At 38.7% G+C, this 18,298-nt stretch overlaps 1 protein-coding gene across 2 annotated transcripts in view; it reads left to right on the top strand.

The window, feature by feature from the left end:
• Positions 1 to 18,298, top strand: part of RIT2 (Ras like without CAAX 2) — a 220,428-nt gene that overhangs the window by 118,120 nt on the left and 84,010 nt on the right. The window lies entirely within an intron of this gene.

Below are 18,298 nucleotides of genomic sequence, written 5' to 3'. Positions count from 1 at the left end.
AAATGCAATCACCTGCCAGGAATTGGAACAGCATCAAGTTATATAAGGTCAAATGTAGTTCAGAGGGATTGTGGTTTGCATGAGTTTTACTTGTGAATGAAGTATAGGCCAATTTCAAAGTGAACTCAACACAGTTTCAGGAATCAAAAGATTCCCTGAATTATTCTTCCATGACCCAAAATTATATAGTCCCAGCAGTTAACCGGGGACTTGCTTCTGAGTCTCCTCTGAAAGTGTTTGATTCTCCAGAAAATCTAAGCTAAGGCAACACTCCAAAGCGATGAATTCAATTGGCCTAGAATTTATTATTAAAACAGACCCAAAAGTTTCTTATGCATAATAGTCCTATGATAGCTTCGGCCATGATTTGACAGGGAGGGGAGGAAGGAACACCACAGTTGCTACTGATTAACATGGCTGAAAATAGGTGTATTTTTGATGGAGAAGGTCTTTGCTGACTCAGGAAATCTGAGCCTAGTAACTTCAGCTGTATGTTGTCATTAGTATGCAATTACTAGGGGAATTATATTTCTAGCTAATTACTCTCGTAAAGCTCTGTATGTTTAGGAACCTTCTTTGTTATCCTTTATTATAGTTCACCATCTAGGTCCACTTATTCTACTGCTTAATTCACTATAGTCTGATTTTGTAGAATTGCTAAAATGCTAAAAAGTTAAATACTTCTTTATCCAGAGATCAAGAGTAATGATGAATCATAATTTATCTACTCAGCTATTTGCTAATGGAAAGAGGAGCGAAATGCTCTAGAGGATTTCCTCATCCTCATAAGTGCCTTCCCAATTTGCTGGTGTTTTATTTCCCTGAAGACTCTGAGAGAGTGTAGGATTTATTCTCTACCAACCATAGAAACTGGAATTCTAGCTTTCATTTCATGGAGGGTACAGAAGGTACAGACCTCCTTACATTGTGCTCCCACTCATAGAGCTGTGCAGAGATGAACTATCTGGTGCCAAATTTGCAGCTGTCATGCAAATACCATATACACAAAGGAAACAAACCAGCTTAAAATGAAAGCAAAGAATGGATGATGAATGAACCAAAAACGGATAATGTGCTCATATTTTGAACTACAGAGGTAATAGGTTGAGCTGGGGAGGTAGCATGTTGTAAAAAACAAGAGGAATCATTCCTTCGACTTTGATTTTTTCCAGGTATTTTTGTTACTAGAAACATTAAGGTTTGTGCTGTTGAAAAAAAAGATAGAACCAGATGATCAAAATTTCCTTCTCCTCCAAAAAAAGTCAAATCACCCCTTCTTTTCATTAGAATTAGTATTTTTTTTTAGGGGGGGGGAGGGAGGACATTTGATTTTCTGCCAGCTTCTTTTAAACTGAGAAAAAAATTGGAGGTAAATGGCCAACCCCTTTGAAAGATTTTTCAGATTCAGATTAGGAAGAGAAAAAGTGTCCCTGTGCACTGACCTTTTGATAAGTAGCTGAAAATATTAAGCTTCCCAGATTAAGCAAGGCTCATCTTTACACAGTACATTTTTTCTTTCTGAATTTTGATCATATTAAACAACTTCACCCAAACCCTATTTTGAGATTTTTGGGGGGGAATGTATTGCCAATATTATGATTTTTATCAGAACTGCCAGCTGTAAAGCAAGTAGAGAAAATCAGAAGAATGTATACAGTGAAAGCTGGTGATAAGAACAGTTGGGAAAGGATGGAGAGTTTTATTTAAGTTTTGTTTCAAGAAGGGACCAAAATGTCTATAATATTAGAGGTCTAGAGCATGTAAATGGCAGCATAATGAAATGTGATGCAGAGTTTTTGGCGAAAGCAGAGGCCCGTGCCAGTAGCACCATACTCTGTAGATATATCAGCCCACAACATTGTACAGCATGAGTATAGCTATACTGCTTCAAGCTCCAGGTTGAACTGATACGAGAAAATCTCTGCCTTAAATTTCCCTTTACTTCCGGTTCTGGACTATTATCAAAGAAAATGTCTCAGAGTATAGGTGTTCTAGGAAGGAAGCTCTTCCCAGTTTCCTAGGCACCTATTTTTCAGAAACTCTAAACATCCTGGATTTAGCTGATTTTCTTTGCAAATGCTTGTTAGGCTTTTTGAATTTGCTGCCTCTCTGTCTTCACTACACAACTCCAAAAGAAATCAAGGCCTAATCCAAATCTCATTGAAGTCAGCAGCTAAAATAGCCTGTTTCCTCACAGAGGGCTTAATGTTACTTTCACTCAAGTTTAAACTGAAACCCTCCTGTGACTTCAAAAAGAAACCAAAGCATCTAGTTATGCTCATGATGGTGTGCTCTGTGATAACCTCTGTGGGTTTCATGTAAGGTCAGAGATGGTGTTACAAGTTCTAAATCATCTAGTGGAAATCTCATTTTTCTCTGGGTGTCCTCACAGTCATAAATACTTCATCATCAACTTTGTATCATGATTTTAATCTTTTTAGAAGATCAAGGAGCTAAAATTGTAATTCTCCCCTATTTGGGAAACACAAGAAGTCAACAGAGAAACCAACTGAACTTAATATATTTAGTCACTGTTCTATAGAATATGTTTCACCAAATATTATTCTCCTTTCCCTGCTGTGCATATGCACTAACTGAACACTCAAACACTGACCAGATGTTGTGATTTGTTACTACTTAATATAATTCTGTTATTGCCAAGTCCAGACTGGAAAATCCACATCTGATTTCATATCTGAAACTGGATACAAGTCTTCAATATTTTAATTGGTAGGTATAGTTCGGAGCATCAAAAGCGTAGATGCGACTTCAGAAATACTTTTTTGGTTCTCAGCTTTTGGAAGTTAAAAAACGTTCAAACAAAGTTAAAAACAAAAACATGAATGAACCATAAGAGTTGTTGATATTCCACTTCTCTTACATACATATAGACAGTGTTAAATATGACAGATTTCTCCTCACAGGAGGCAGCTTGATATTCCATGATTTCCAGATATGTCTTTTCTACATCGCTGGTTATCCTTGTATGTCCCTATGATATCTTTTTTTCATTGAAGATACAATGAGAGGCACACTCTGAGGGTAGCTGTGGCTCGTGTAAGTAGTTATTGCTCACTGAACTCACTAGCACTGCTTTTCACCATGCACTAGACCTGCCAGCAAGGTAGCCTGTCTGAGCTCTCTGTAATCAACTTTAGGCAAAATAAGAATTTCAAGAATTCATGTTAGTTTTCTTATTCAGTGGCACAACTGAATCTAGAAGATGACATCTATACTTCGCCTCATATTTGCCGCTAGAAGAAGCTGTCATTGATGCCTTTGACTCTTTTTTCCATACTTCTTCCCTGAAAATCACTTGTGGTGACTCTGTGCTGTATGACTTGTTCTATCTTCTTCAGGCCAAGATGTATGATTATCTTATAACTAATGTCTTAAAGTTTGATTTGTTCTTACTTTACATTAAGCAGTAAATACAAATATTTGTACATCTGTTTTCCTAGAACACTGAGGCAAAAATTGAAGTGGAATTTTCACTAAAATGAAAATATCAAGGGAGAAAATGGAAATAGTGGTACACAAATCTAGCAACCTTTTATTGTAATTAAAGGTGGAATTCAGCAGCCTAAACATAGGTATCCAATTCCACTTCAGAAATGTTAATATCTGAAGCTTTGCTTAGGATTTGCTTAAATGCTAAGATATCTGAAGATTTGCTTAAATATGCCAAAGAATCAATGGGAGACCCATGACCTTCTGGAAGGGCAGACTGAAGCTAGGTGAGATATGCTAGAGAATGTAACATTACACTAGATACCCATGTTTAGAGAACAGAATCCCGTCCTAAGTGTAATTAAACCAGAAGTTTTCTTTGTGCATCTACATTGGAGAACAAAATAAAACAAAACGAAAAAAAAACAGAGCACAAATGCGAGACTGAGTTTTAGGAGGATTTTTTTTTTTTTTTTTTTTTGATCCTGTAGACCGAAATTGGGCATATGGAATAAACATCAAAACTTTAACTGAAATCTGCAAATGCAAACTATTAAACTGTAAAAACAGCTCAAACTGTCTTGTTCGACCTTGTTCTTGGGACATTTCTTGAGTAATTCTCCCTTGAAACTCACCCATGTGCTTCTCTCTGTCCCTTAAGACCTGGGGGGAGAGGGAGGGTATTCTGGAGGTTTACCTTCTTCAATAAGTCATAAACCTCATCTGCTTATACACATAATTGATTTAAAGTAGTATAAATTGTTTGACTTGCAGAATACCTGGGGGTACAAATGAAAGGACATTAAGACCTCAAGCCTTTTATTCGTCGTTCAGTTCCCTTCACAATTGTGATCAGAGACTGACAACCCCCAACTGCTCCAACCATGCGCAAAAAGCCTCCACACAGAGTTATAGAAACCTTCTGTTCACTCATTTACGCTTTCTCATTCTCTCTTCTAGCTTAAAAATATGTTGTTACTTCTGGAGCCCAGTTTGAATTCCTTCTTGTGGAACGTACACAGCAGTTATCTTTTCTGCTGTATTTATAAACTGTTGACTGACACAGGAGCTTTTATTCTTGCCACAGGTTTGCTCCTTATGACTCATTACCCAACCTCCGTATTTAGACCTTAAGCCAAACTTTAAAAGAGCATCAGACACAATTTCCTTCACTGAAAAACAATCTGATGTGACCCAATGTAGAAAGGCAAACTTGTTTTCAGACCTAAAGCAGGCAAATACACAGAAAAATGGATTTGTGTACCTGTCAGTGATAGTACATTTCAAGATTATTGCATCAATTTTTGCTTGTTAAAATGTGAGCTTTTTATGATAAACTTAGTGCACCAGTATATTTCCCAAGTGTGAGTCAGAGACTTGAAAAATTGGTCTTAAAATGTGATGGCATGTCATTTCAGGGAGATTTTCCTTTGTTTGGAGCTGTGTGCACATGAATTCATTTTCAGGCAGATGCTTTCAACCTGACAACAGCAGTGTGCTCTGTAGTGAAATCCATCTCTCAAATTGCTAGCAAATCACAGGACATGTTTATCTTGCCAGCCTCCAGGACTATGATTTTTGCCCCCTGCTTCAAGCTTTGAAGAGGAACCATATTAGTCCCAAGAGCCCTTCAGATAAACACACTTTCTCAAACTAAACACTATAGTCCGATGACTCACTCAGGCTGTTATCTGAGATCCTTCTGCTTATTATCTAAACATGCTGCTCTGTAATCCTGAATCAATGGAAGTCGAATTTCAGACTAAGCTACTGCAGCTTATCTCAAGGAAATGTAAAATGCCTTTTTGGTAGTAATTATATTTTAATGGGCCTTTACAGCTTGTACTTTTAAGAGGAAAATAATTTTAGTCCGCTTTCTGCTATGTACTGTAGTGAGTAAATGAAATCCATTTTATTTTTAAGGCACAGTAGTGGTGAACTCAATAGCAAACATTAATACAGTGTATTAGGTGAAGAACATTAATTTTATTTTCTTTATATTTTTTTGTTTCACAGGCTGATGATGACGTTCAGAAAGTCAAATCATAGTGCTGAAAACTTGGTTGATTGCTTCTCAAGTCAAGCTGTTCTTTTCTTTATAGGGGGAGCTAAAATCACTCCCATGACCAGATCGTTTCATTTGGGGAAGGGCAGATTTTGAAGAAATATTTATTTGGCAGAGATATTGAGCGAAAAAAATGTTCCAATATATCACAGATTAAATTGCAAATCTGACTCCAATTTCCTTCAAATTCTTGGCAAAATATACTTTGGCTTCAGTGGGAAAAGATCTGGGCATAGACTGTGAAAAGGGAGTTTATTAGTTTAGCAAGAACAGGCAACTAGCAACTAAGATTCCTAATTTCCTGTCCTGTCCCTGTCAATGAATGAATCATGGTGTAATAAAGGATGAATCAGTAAGTATTTCTAGTCCTGCATTTATCTTTCTCTCAAAGAGGTGTAATAACCTGTTGTAAGGAGTATTTATTTAGGGTGGACGTCAGGGTTTATTGAGTCTGGAGGTACTGATTTCCTGCCCCTCACTTCCCATTCCTCTGCAGAAAAGTCAATGCAAGTGGTTCCATATTGCAAATGGGAGAAGACTTTCCATTCTTGCCCTTTCTTTTTCAACAAATTCTTCTTTTTTTCTTGAAATCTGTCTCTCTCTCTTTATCTAGTAACTTTTTTTTCCCAAAAGTAGATAAATATCTAGTGATATTGCTGGAAGGGTTTGGTTTATATTTTTTTAATACAATAACAGCATTTTTAAAGAAGAAAATACTGTGCTACAAATACTGATAAAAGTAGCAATTTTTTTTTCTTTCCACATCTTTCCATGTAGTATTTGCTGTTTTCTATTGTATTCTTGTGTACAGTGTACTGAGACTACATTTATAAGCAAATCCCATATGATTAAACTTATCCAGGTCCTCCACAAGACTATAGGATTATGTAAACTTGCCTTTTCTTGTGACAATACAAACCATATTTTATACTTTTTCTTCTCACTGTTAAATGACACTGAAGCCCTTGGAAGTCTGCTTCCAGGAGACATTGGGCATGCTCTAAGTGTGTCCTGATTTCTTTATACATATGTGACTGTCCTAGATAATCCCATAGGGAATCCCATTTTACAAAGTTTTGCCCATCAAAAGCCACTTATTATGAAGGAGCTCTACATGGACCAGTGATTCCAGTGAACAGAAAATTGCTTTCTACCTGTAGCAATTTTCACAAAAGTCACATTAAAAAGACATTTCCAGAACTAAAAACTTGGCTTGCAGGCTAAGGAAACAAGTATGTGTAACAGCACCACCTGGTGCCATTTGACTTGACAGTAACAGAAGACCAAGAGAGGAGCCTTTTGCTGAGGGGGCTGTTCTCAGGCTTTGGATTGGTAGAAGTGGAAAAGTGGGTTAGACCAAACAACCATAACTCAACAAAACTTGTTTGTGTTTCAAGCTATTCAAGCTGTTGGATGCTACACCAATACATTGAGTGATGGTATCTCCAGACAAAATGAAGAAAGGAGAAGAGCAAAAAGTTGCCTGTTCAGTTTTTATCTGAATCATCCAAAACTTTGAAATGCAAGATTGCTTTAGGAATCTGGCAGGAAAAGGCTTTTTAAAGATATTGTTTTCACTTCACACTAGCAGGGGTTGTGGAAAAGCCTAAAAACAAAAGCTATCTTTCACCGTTGAAGTTCCAGTACCTACTCCAGAACCTGGAAGTGCATCTCCAAAGTAAATAAATACATAAATAAATAAAAACCTTGGTAAATGTTTCCATTTGAACTTCATTGCTTGTCACCTGTCCTTTGTAACTTTAAGAACACTGTTGCAGCTATCTAGGTCCATAGAAGAGGAAGTTGAAATTCAAGAATATAATTAATGAAATTATGGAACACTTTTGTGGGGGGTTTTTTTTGGGGGGGAACTGGATATGTTTCAGATGTGTATTTTTCTTGCTTCCTCAGTTTGCTTAGATTTTTGTGCCTGCTTTTGTTTTGTGCCTAATGGCTGAGGAGAATAAATTGTTGCCACAGGAGTTCCATGTCATTACCAGAACAGCAGGATGATGTGAAACAAACCATGCCAGGGAGCAATCTTTCCTTTTAAAAAGACAAAAAACAAAAGCTCATCAGTAGATACATTGGCTGCGCCTGCGTAAGAAATCAGATCTCCTGTCTTAGTTACAATATGGCATTTGACTTACACCTTGAAGCAAGCTGAAGAAGTCAAACTCCGCTTGCAAAATTGTAGGCAAGGTATGTCCTTGTACAGGACAGTCTTGGCATCTCTCAGGAGCTACTCAGCATCTTTCAGGATCTATTGATCTAAGCTAGATACCTCATGACTACAGTTTTGGACCGTGGTCTTTATCCTCACAGCTCTTTTCTGAAGAAATGAAAACCATTATCCTGTTTTACAGGCAGAAACGCAGGCTGTGGATCCGAAAATGGAATTTCATCTTATTAACCTCACTATAAGTGAATTATCTTCAGTTAAACTGCCCCTGATTTACTCTGAAACCTAGATAGCTTGGTAATGGATATGGATGAAATCTTCAGTGTATGTTGAATGATGATCAGCTGCATAAAAAGTTAAATATTAATTTGCATTGTTAGAGAAGAATTGTTCCCACTGAAGTTTCTTACCCGTTCATTAGAAAAAAAGAAAAGAAGAAGAAGAAAAAGAACACAGCAATTTCACTGTATGAATCCAAGGCATGTTGCATTCTGCCCAGTGGCCTAATTTGGCCTAATGTTTTCCCAGAAAATGCTGCTTAGCATCCAGTAGAACTACTACCAAACTCTAGGGTCAGGTGCTATCACCTTGCATTCTCTTGCTTCTTTAGTTTCCTTGCCTATGCCTTATCTTCTTCCCCTTCCTGTCATCTCATCTCAAACCTATTCTCTTTCCTATGGGAGTTGAAGCCCTGTCCCCAGATTGGAAGAGCATCCAGGGGAGTGGAGACCTGCATGCCATCCTCTTTCTGTATTATAGCTCTACCTCTTCAGGTACAAGATGATAGGGTGAAATTAGGGACCTTATGTATGTCCCTGCTGAGAATATCCCCAAACATGTTATTTCTACAATTTCTACTATTTCTTTCTCACTTCAGGGAGGGAGTTACTACACCTGGTAACTCTCTTTGTTATTTTGGCCTCTACTTGATATTATCTCCATGTCCCACTTTTCAAGCAGGACTTGAAAACTGTCCCAAAGTGTGCTTCAAGGTATATTTCTTCAAGATGACACTTCCTCTGTCCCAAGTCATTTTTTGGTGGCAAGTTCTAATGATTATAAATGAGAGGATGTGCAAGTCACAACTGCCATGGCTTTGTCAAAGTGCCGTGCCATGCCATACAGTAAGTGTAGGGGTATGGGATACACATCACAGCTGTTGATGTATGTTTTGGTAGTCCCAAGAGGGACCACCCTTATCTAACTTAAGCTATCCAAAATGTGGACTTTTATATCTAAACTGATCATTTAGATTGTTTTTATAATTGCTGAAAAGAAAGAGGTATTTCGATGGCATATTTCCTCTCAGTCTAACATAAATATTTAAAATAATTCAGACACCTTTCTGGGCTTGTTTCTTTTCATTGACTATGAAGGGAGTTGAGGCAACTAAATAAGATATGGGCAACTATATTGTAAATATCTAGAGTTTAGTGAGATTTATCCTATATGCTAGTATCAAGGCAGGAACATCTCTTGGTGCAGGATAACTACACTGCATGTGAAGGTACCTTAGGCACATTTTGTGAGCTGCGCACAGTTGAGGTGGCACACATTCCCACTATTCCAGCTAGGGCTCTGTCTCCACAAGTCCCCAGAAGGTCGCTGAGAGTAGTGTTCTGTTGGACACCTATAGATGCCAATCCAGGGAATATTCTTGTGCACTTAATTCTGCCTAGCCAGCTCACTTGTACTGGAAACATTAGTGCAAATGCAAGGAAAATAGAATAGTAGGATCTCCTTTGTACTGGAATAAATCTTTAAGTCATAGGGACATGACAACTCAGGCCTTTTCAGTCACAGAGTCATACCAGATTGGAATCCTGTGACCAATACAAAATCAATGCAACTACAACATAACTGTTTTGCATTCATATTGGTGGTGATTTATGTAGTCCCCGGGGATCACATCCTTCAGATAAACACTGAGCTAAATTTCAGTGGCGAGAATGAGTCCACAATTGATTAAATGCTACAAAAGTCTAATAAGAAGCCACCACACAGCTTGCTTTGCTTTGCTTTGCTTTTCTTGATTCTTCATTCAGATTGTATCTCTGGTGATGAGTAGGGCACGAGGGAAGGGAGAGAAAGTACCTATGCTGTGAAATTTTTAAGGTAAGCAAACTTGTTATGGAAGTCATCATGAGAGAATATATATGCAAGCCAGAATACCATTTGCAGTCATTTGTCGGAGCAATGGCATGTCTGACTCCATAGTCTCCTGCTTTACCTCTGCAAGGCTCCACAAGCCTCGCCGGGAAAGATGGCAAGTCAGCAATCCCCATGTAAGCTGACAAGAGCTTGTTGGAATCCCTGGTGAGCCCTTGCTTGCAGCTGCAGTCATTACCTCTTCACTGGTGGGTTGTTGTCTTTTTTTTCCCTGCTGTTTACTAAAATGTAATTACCGAGCTATTAATTCTCTCCCTTTACCATTTATGATGCATTTGTGATAAAAGGTGAAAATCGGCTTCATTCTTTCTTGCATACCAATGAGGAGGGGGGAAAAAGTGTTTTACGGGGCACGATAAACTAAATGCAGTTGGGGGTTTTAGAGATAGTTAACGATGAAGATTGCTTCAGTGCATGCATTTAAGAGAAAATTACTAAGGTGTTTATCCCTAAGGAAGATGCCATTAGCATTAATATGAAAGAAAAAGACAGTTCTCTGAGTTAGGGACTGTAGCACTGAGGCATTTATACTGGCATTGTGGAGAGCTGATATGGTGATTTCATCCATATTTTGGGGTGAATGGAAAGTCAATATCAACCCCCAGTGATGGACTGTATTTTTTCGTTACTGGATATGACAAGCTGTTTGCCATCTTTAGAAAAGCAGGATTAATAAAGCTCTGCTCATAGCACAGGTGCAGCAAACTGGCAAACACATTATCACCTGAGGGCAGGAGGGCAATTAGAGTGGGAACATCAATGAAGAGAAGCTACTTCTAGAGAAAGGGTCTGAGTGCCAGAGCAGGTTATTTAGTAGGTCTTTAGTGGGAGAGAAGGGTTGCTCTGTGATGTTATTTTTCAAAGTTCTGTGTTATTTTATTGGAAAGTGTTTCTGATTTGTCTTTTCTTCTTTATTTGCTTTTCCTTTACTTATTTTTTCCTACTAGGCTGATGGGGTTCAATCTTACTTTGTAACCCAGCTAAGATGTTTAGATTCTGTGACTAACAGAGCACTAGTGAAAGCAGAGTGGCGTGTGACTACAGGACAGCAACTGAATACAAAATGTTGTGCTGCTAGCCAGTGGGACTGTGCAGTAGCGATCCCTCAGTGTTCAGGGTGTGAAGGGACATCTCCACCTGCCTTTCATAAGACTTAATCCTGAAGTGTCTGTGAATGGGAGCAATACCAGATATGGTGGGAAGAAGTATCATGACTGGAAAGCAAAGAGGAATGTGAACCTTCAAGCCCTCATTTAGAAAAGGGCATGAATTCACAAGTGATAGAAACAGATTTCTCACACTGGTTTAAAGAAGTCAGTATCGAACTAACATCACAAACTCTAGTGGCTTTTAGACAGGGTGAAAATTTTCACTTACCAAATCAAAGTCTCAGACACATCTGAATGAAGTTGAGGCTAATGCCCACATGAATGAACCTGGTAGAGTAACTTAGATAAGAAATAAAGACTTTTTTTTTTATTAATTCATTCTTTATATTCACAACTTCAAAGGTTTATAAAGTCTCTCCAACACTCAGAGATTAAAGATGTATTACCCAGCGTGAAGGAATCTATCTCTTTCTAGGCAAATCTATTAGTCTTCTTCAGAAATAAACATGAATTGAGGTCTAGTGTAATACCAACTCCTGTCTGGGACTGAAGACCTTTTTTTAGAGGGAGCAAACTGATGCTGAAGAAGGTAAGTGTGGGAGAAGAATAGGAGATGGAAATTTATGAAATTTTCAGCCAAAATTTTGCAAAATTAGGAAAATAAAACTATGTTCGCATTGCACGTTCAGTTTGAGTCTTACCTTGTTTTTAAACTTGCTGACCATCCATTCAGCCGATGTGCTTAGCTTGGAGTCTTCTTCCCCATAGGCCAGGTCTTGAGGTGTTGAAGAGTCCCTTTCATTTGGTCTACCTGGGTGAGCTTCTCTCTTCAGTTTCCAGAGTGTGCACTCACCCACAGAAAACCCTGGAAAGTAGCAGCTAAGAACTGATGCTACTGTTTGTCACAAAACTGAAAATCATACCTATGTCTTCCAGCTCAGATTGCCTGTCATAAATATTCTCCTTCTTCCTGTCTGTTTCCCTCTCCAGATAAATAAAGTAGTTTAAACAAGTGGAGAAGTGGCCAAATAAATAGGCACTGAGTTCAGCAGGGTTGATGTTGCTGTCGGTTGCCCTCCAAATTATGGATTAATTTCAATATCTATCTCAGCTTTTTATTTGTTGTACATTCCCAGAGTTAAGGAGAGGCTACTGATTTTGCATAATGTGGCGTTCATAATATTGCCTTGGAAGGCTGTCAGATTAAGTTCAGAAAGACATTAGTCTGCTAGGAACATGGACTGCATCTTTCATGCTATCTTTGTACTGTTCCCATCTTCTGTGATGTGCATTTTGTCCCCAGTACAAATTCAAAGAAGAAAAAGGATATTGCTGTTTTATAACAGGATTTCCTCCTGTAATTATAAGGCATGAGAGACTGACTGATCATTAATCAAGGGACTGATTATAATAATAATAATATACTTTTACTGCAGGCTTGTGGGCTAATTCTCATTTATACTAATCCCATTTTGAACTGTTTCTGGATCATTACTAGAGCAGGCAAAAGGGATCCTGAGAGGGTGTTTGATGTACCGCCAGAAGAGTGTAGAGATTTAGTGCAAGGAAGAATCAATCTCTGCCTTCCAATATTTAAGTCAGAGCCCTGGCATTTTCTTTAGTCTGTATCTGAGCTGTCCGCAGCTCTCCTCCTTCCTCTCAGTGATGTGGCAGATGGTTTTGGCTGGCAGAGGTGGCCTAGTACCACCTGCTGCAAACTTCTTTCTGTACCTTTTGCTGTACAATCCCTTTTGTCCATGTTGTTTGCAAAGGATGACTGGGAAAAGGAGGGAAGCAGGAGAAGTGAAGTGATAGGATGCTGATATCATTCAGTGTTTTTTTTGTTTTCTGTTCTGTCCTCACTGGTAACCTACAGCTGGTGCATAGTAGGGTTGTGCAGGCAAAGGTAGCAGGTTTGAAACTTTGATATGTATTTGTTATCTCCTAATGTACCTTATCCCATGCTGAGGAATAGCATCTCCCAATGATGCGTGCTGTGAGGGGAAAAATCATCCATTGCATTTAGGTGCTGGGTGTTTTTTCTTCCTGACCTTAAGAATTCCATTGGAAACGCAGCAGCCTTGCAGAAGCAAATGAAAACTTCAAAATGAACAGGAAGATAAATCTTATTATCCAAATGCATGAGGGATATGACTGAGTGGGGGCTGTGGCCCATATTGCAGGCCTCTGAGTGTGGGATAGGCATTTAGTCTGTGCTAGTTATGTACAGCTGAGATAGAGAGGGAGGTAAGAGGGAAAGGCATCCCTGATGTCTTAAAGACTTCTCTCAGGATGGAATGAATCACTCCCTGGAGTTGCTCATCTCTGTTGACTGCAGAGAGAAACTTGAAGCCTGATGTAGAATAGGTGTCACCTGCTCAGTGGCAGAAGTCAGATGAAAAAAGTCCCATCCTTCGTGTCTATATTTGTAGCTGAATGGTGGAGATTTATTCTAAGATGTAATATCCATGCAACTTCCTTCTGGAAGCTTTCTTATTCTGAACGTAACTGCTGCAGTTTTCTTGCTACTTGATTTTACAAAGAAACTTTAAAAAGCTTCTAAAAGCTACTTGCTTTTACACACAAAAAGATGATAAAAAAGTAATAAAATAGCAAATAAATATCACAACACTTCTCAGTCATTGTTATAAACTTTCCGTAGCTAAATCTGTTTCAGAAAGTAAAAGAAAAGCACAGTTTATTAACAAACTGTGACAGATGAATGATATGTAATTCCAGTGAAGTCAGCTGTGATGTTTGTTAATGGAGTTTATTAACACAGAGATAAGGGAGGGTTGCACTTTGGCTTTGAAAAAGCATTTGCTGCTAAAAATTAATTTTTGACCATATTGGCAAAATCTTTCCTAAGACTGAAGAAATTTTCAACTTGCAAACAAATTTCTGAATAAAACCAGTAAATCAGTATGTTTTGACATACTTCTTTTATGATATATGGCTTATAGTTTTGATTCTCTCGCTTTTTGAAGGATTTATTTTTCCACGTTCCTTCCTGTGTCCTTTTGGTTCATTTTATCCTTGTTTGTTCATTGTCATAGACGAACAATATCCTGCCTGCTTCCAAGAACCCCCCCCCGGTGTTCACTAGAAATGTAAAAAAAAAAAAAACCTTCATAATAAGAATGACCCCTGTGGTAATCAGGGAGACAGCTTTGATTAAGAACATCTGTTAGCAGATTCCCGGTTCTAAAGTCAAGCAGAACATAAGACAAGAAGATAGAGAAAGTGGCATTTCTCAAACTGTGAGGATGGCCTCCCCGGGGAGGCTCTGACCTCTTCCAGAGATACAAGCCAAGATCGTAGAAAAAGAACAGACATCAAAACGTGCGGAGCGCGTGTGTAGTTTGGAAAACCATGACACCTTTGTTTCTGAGGTGCTGCATCTTTAAATTTCTAAACACCACACTTCTGAGGAGTGCAGGCAAGCACTGCGCGCGGAAGCACTGCACCACGTCTCCTCCTCAAGCATACCACCATACGTGGAAAAGAGAAACGTGCTGTGACCCCCTGTACATTGCCTGTGTCCTTTTTTATTACTATTTCTTCCCTTCCCCCCTTCTTCTCTTATCCTTTAGGTGCTGACAAGGCTGCCTATTACCTAATGTGTAAGACTGGGATGCAGGAGACTTGGCTTCCATTAGTTCTGCTGGTGTAAAATGGTGATGTGGAAGAAGTTACTTCATAACAATTGCTATTCTGAGCTGGACAAAAGTTTTTCTATTTATATGAAAACAAAATGCACTTAAAAGCTAATTAAAAAATATACATCTTGCTCTTTATGAAAAGCAGGATAAAAGAGGATAAACCAGGATGACAGAGATAAATCAGGGTATAACTATTTTCTTCCTCACTAAGTTATTCTCCTAAAATCTAAGATGAAAAGGGGGCATTGACAGGAGATCAGTTTGGCTGAACAAGCAGGGACAGGTTCCCAAAGAGGAATATAGAAGTATTTCTTGGGCATGAACAGATGGGATGAACAGGCCAAAGCATTGCTGGAGTTGAAACTTTTGAGAAATGTGAAAGGCAACCAAATGGGTTTCCAAAGGTACCCTGGTAACTAAAGGAAGAACAGGAGAAATGTGGGCCTGCTGCAGAAAGGATTGGGTGGCCTCATGACAGAAAGGACTAACACACGCAGGACCTTCTTTAGCCCAGCCTTTACTGGCAGGTTTTGATACTAGACCTCCCACATCTTCATGCCTAGCAGGAAAATTTGAGGAAGAGATGTACTACCCTTGGGCAGGGGTGGGAGTTGTTTGGGAAGAAGTTAGTTAAGCTCCGTGAACGCAGTTTGATGTAGCTGGATGGGATGCATCCGAGCATGTTGAGGGAGCTGCTTGATGTCATTGTGAGGCCACTATCTTCTTGGAAAGATCAGATGAGATGGCTGGAAAAAGGCAAAAGTCACATCCATTTAGGAATGAAATAATCACAGGGATATTTTCTTGCTAACTTTCTTTAACAACACGTTGACTTACATATTGTCATACGAGGATTAGTATCAACTTTTCTGCAATCAATTATATTAGAAAAAGAAAAAAAAGTTATCCTGCCTTCTTTCAACTTTGAAAAAAGTTTTATTCTATTTCGATCAAAATTTGCTTCTTGTTCGGGAGTACAGCAGTAGAAAGATGATTTTGTTTCAAAAAGTTTCTTATCACACTTTTCAGTTAAGTCTTAGTCATAATACACAAGAGAATATTATAGACTGATGTCAAGCTGCAAAGTGTTACAAGCATGACAAATCTTCACTTTAATTCTTAGAATTGATTTCACTTTGAGGAGGTGTGATTTCCTCCTGTCTATTGCCTCTGGCATTTACTGACACGGGAATGTTTCAGTTTTTTCTCCTATTAGTAACAAATGGCATCTAGTACCATTCCTGAATAATTAACAAAAAAAAAGCCAGAATAATAGCAGGAAAAGATTGAAGAAGATATTAGTGTGCCAGTTGCACAGATACATAGTTGCTTATTTTAGAAGAGAACCAGGGGAAATACAAAAGTAAAAACACTGAACAACTTCCAGAACCTTTGGTTCCATCTCCAGCTACCTCTGAATTTCCACAAAATCCAGGTGAACATGGATTTATGTTTTGGTTCTGCTTGCTGTAGAGATACTTGTAAGCTGTGAAATCTGGAATAGGACTTGAACTAAAAATTGATCAAAGATATTTAATTACATCTTAATCCTCTGTTTTGTGTGTATAATATACATATATTATTACAAGGGTTATATTATGTTTATTGGGAATTGTATTTATTCTTTTTCTCAATATATATTATTATGTTGGGGTTCTTGGTAAACAGAGAAAAGGAGTATTTGAGAAATCTAAGAAAGGGCTCAGGATGGACCCAAAGGCTTTGGAGATTGTTCAGTGTTTTTATTTTTATATTTCCTCTGGTTCTCTTGTATTTAACCTTGACTCTATAATGAGCCATCATGCCAAGGGGAAAAAACTATTAGGTGAAAATCAAGATGAAAAAATAAGAAAGAAAATGACTAATTCGGTTCACAACAAAAAAATACATGTGGGTGTCCCCAGTCCACTTTGCATATAATAATTAGTGCATGCAAAAATGGATCACTGCAAGCATGACACTAAAGTATTTTGGCTGTTTAGTCTAATACATCAACTGAAATAACATGTCATAATAAAAAAAATTGCAGAAGTAAATTGATTCATATCCACGCAGTCATAATTATGCCCCGGTATGAACCAGAACACCTACATAGGTGACTCCAACTCAAGAATGTCGGTGGCGAAAAGTGGAGCACTTTGTCCCTTTGGAATGATTCACAGTGCATAAAACTAGGAACCCAGAATCCTCTGGCAGTAAAGCAAAGCCATTAAGCATTCCTGGGGAGTGATCCTGGGAGTCTGCATGGTGCAGCAAGTGGCTTAGAGTTAGTGCTTAAACAGGAATGAGCAGGGGTTGGACTAGATGATCTCCAGAGGTCCCTTCCAACCTCAACCATTCTGTGATTCTGTGATTCTGTGAATATATGTCTAAATTCCTTCCTTGTTTGCCCTTTAGGGCTATAAATGAATGTGTGAAGTTAAGAGCACTTCCTAGAGGTGGATCAGCTCACTGAGCAGGGCTCATCTTTTGTGAAAAGCTGAGCAAGATAATAATACAATGTTATAGCAGTTGACTTATGAAAGCCCTAACCCAGGAAGAGGGGACATCTGGTCTGGGATTTAAGTTCCAGACCAAAATATCTACTTTTAAGTGTCTACATGAGAGCTAGAGGCTTGATTTAGTCATCTAAATGCTCAGCTCACCCTCAAATACATAACTGTTTTTCAGCAGTAGAAGCAATCTGTAGTCTGTTAATTGTATTGACTAGTTTTACATTAGATATAACAGGAGCTTAGATACCAGCCTACAACTGCACACCGGCAGCTAAATCAATGCGCCTTAATCTGCAAGCTTAACTGCAGCTGAGGTTTCCATTGCCTCTCCAGCCTGAGGGGATCCGGGCCTTGTTCAGCTCCCACAACAGAGGAGAGTGTCCTTCTAATCAGGGCACAGAATAGTTCTAGGTGAGGGATGCAAACAGCAAATAAAATCGGGGAATAGGTGGAGAAACCCCTGTCCAGCAGGAAAGCCTAGGATCCGGGGGTAATTAAGCAAGAGAGAGTATGTCTCTGTGCTTAGTCATTAACACTTTCTGCTGATGTCTGGGAGACTTTGGGTCTGGTCTCTGGTTTGGTATTGCTTTGTTTAATCCAGTGGCTATCTAATGTAAATGGCAGGCAAAGACCTGAGAGCAAAGACCAGCTCTCCGTTCATTTTCTTTCCCTAACCAACAGACTGTAGCGTCCTTCTTGTCTCATGCGTTCTGTGTTTCCCCCCACCGCTACCCCACTTCTTACACATCCAGTTTCAACGGGGTGGGGCAGAGCATGGCCTAACCCGCACTATCATGTAGGTCAGTAGTTAATAAACTCTCCTGGGATGCCGGTGGTGTTAGCTTAGACATTTTGAAATTCTGAGTAAGTCTTAAAGCAGAATCTTACCCTTAAATTGCCTATTAGTCTGCTGTTTTGGAGCTTAGTCTATGAACTTTTTCCCATAGCAGGTGAAATATTTTGAATGATATATAAGAACGCCCTTGGGTAAAAGATACATCATGAATAAATGATAATGGTCAACACGAAAGTCTATTCACAGCAAGTATTATCAATCAACATGAGTGACTATAGAGAGAGATTTAAGGCTGAGACTTTTAAAAGAGCACGAGTGATCCATTTCCCTTCAATTTTCAGTAAGAATTGAGGCTATATATATATATATA

This window comes from Apteryx mantelli, chromosome Z, assembly GCF_036417845.1.
Source record: "Apteryx mantelli isolate bAptMan1 chromosome Z, bAptMan1.hap1, whole genome shotgun sequence".
Classification (NCBI taxonomy): domain Eukaryota; kingdom Metazoa; phylum Chordata; class Aves; order Apterygiformes; family Apterygidae; genus Apteryx; species Apteryx mantelli.
This window is presented reverse-complemented; position numbering and strand designations above follow the sequence as displayed.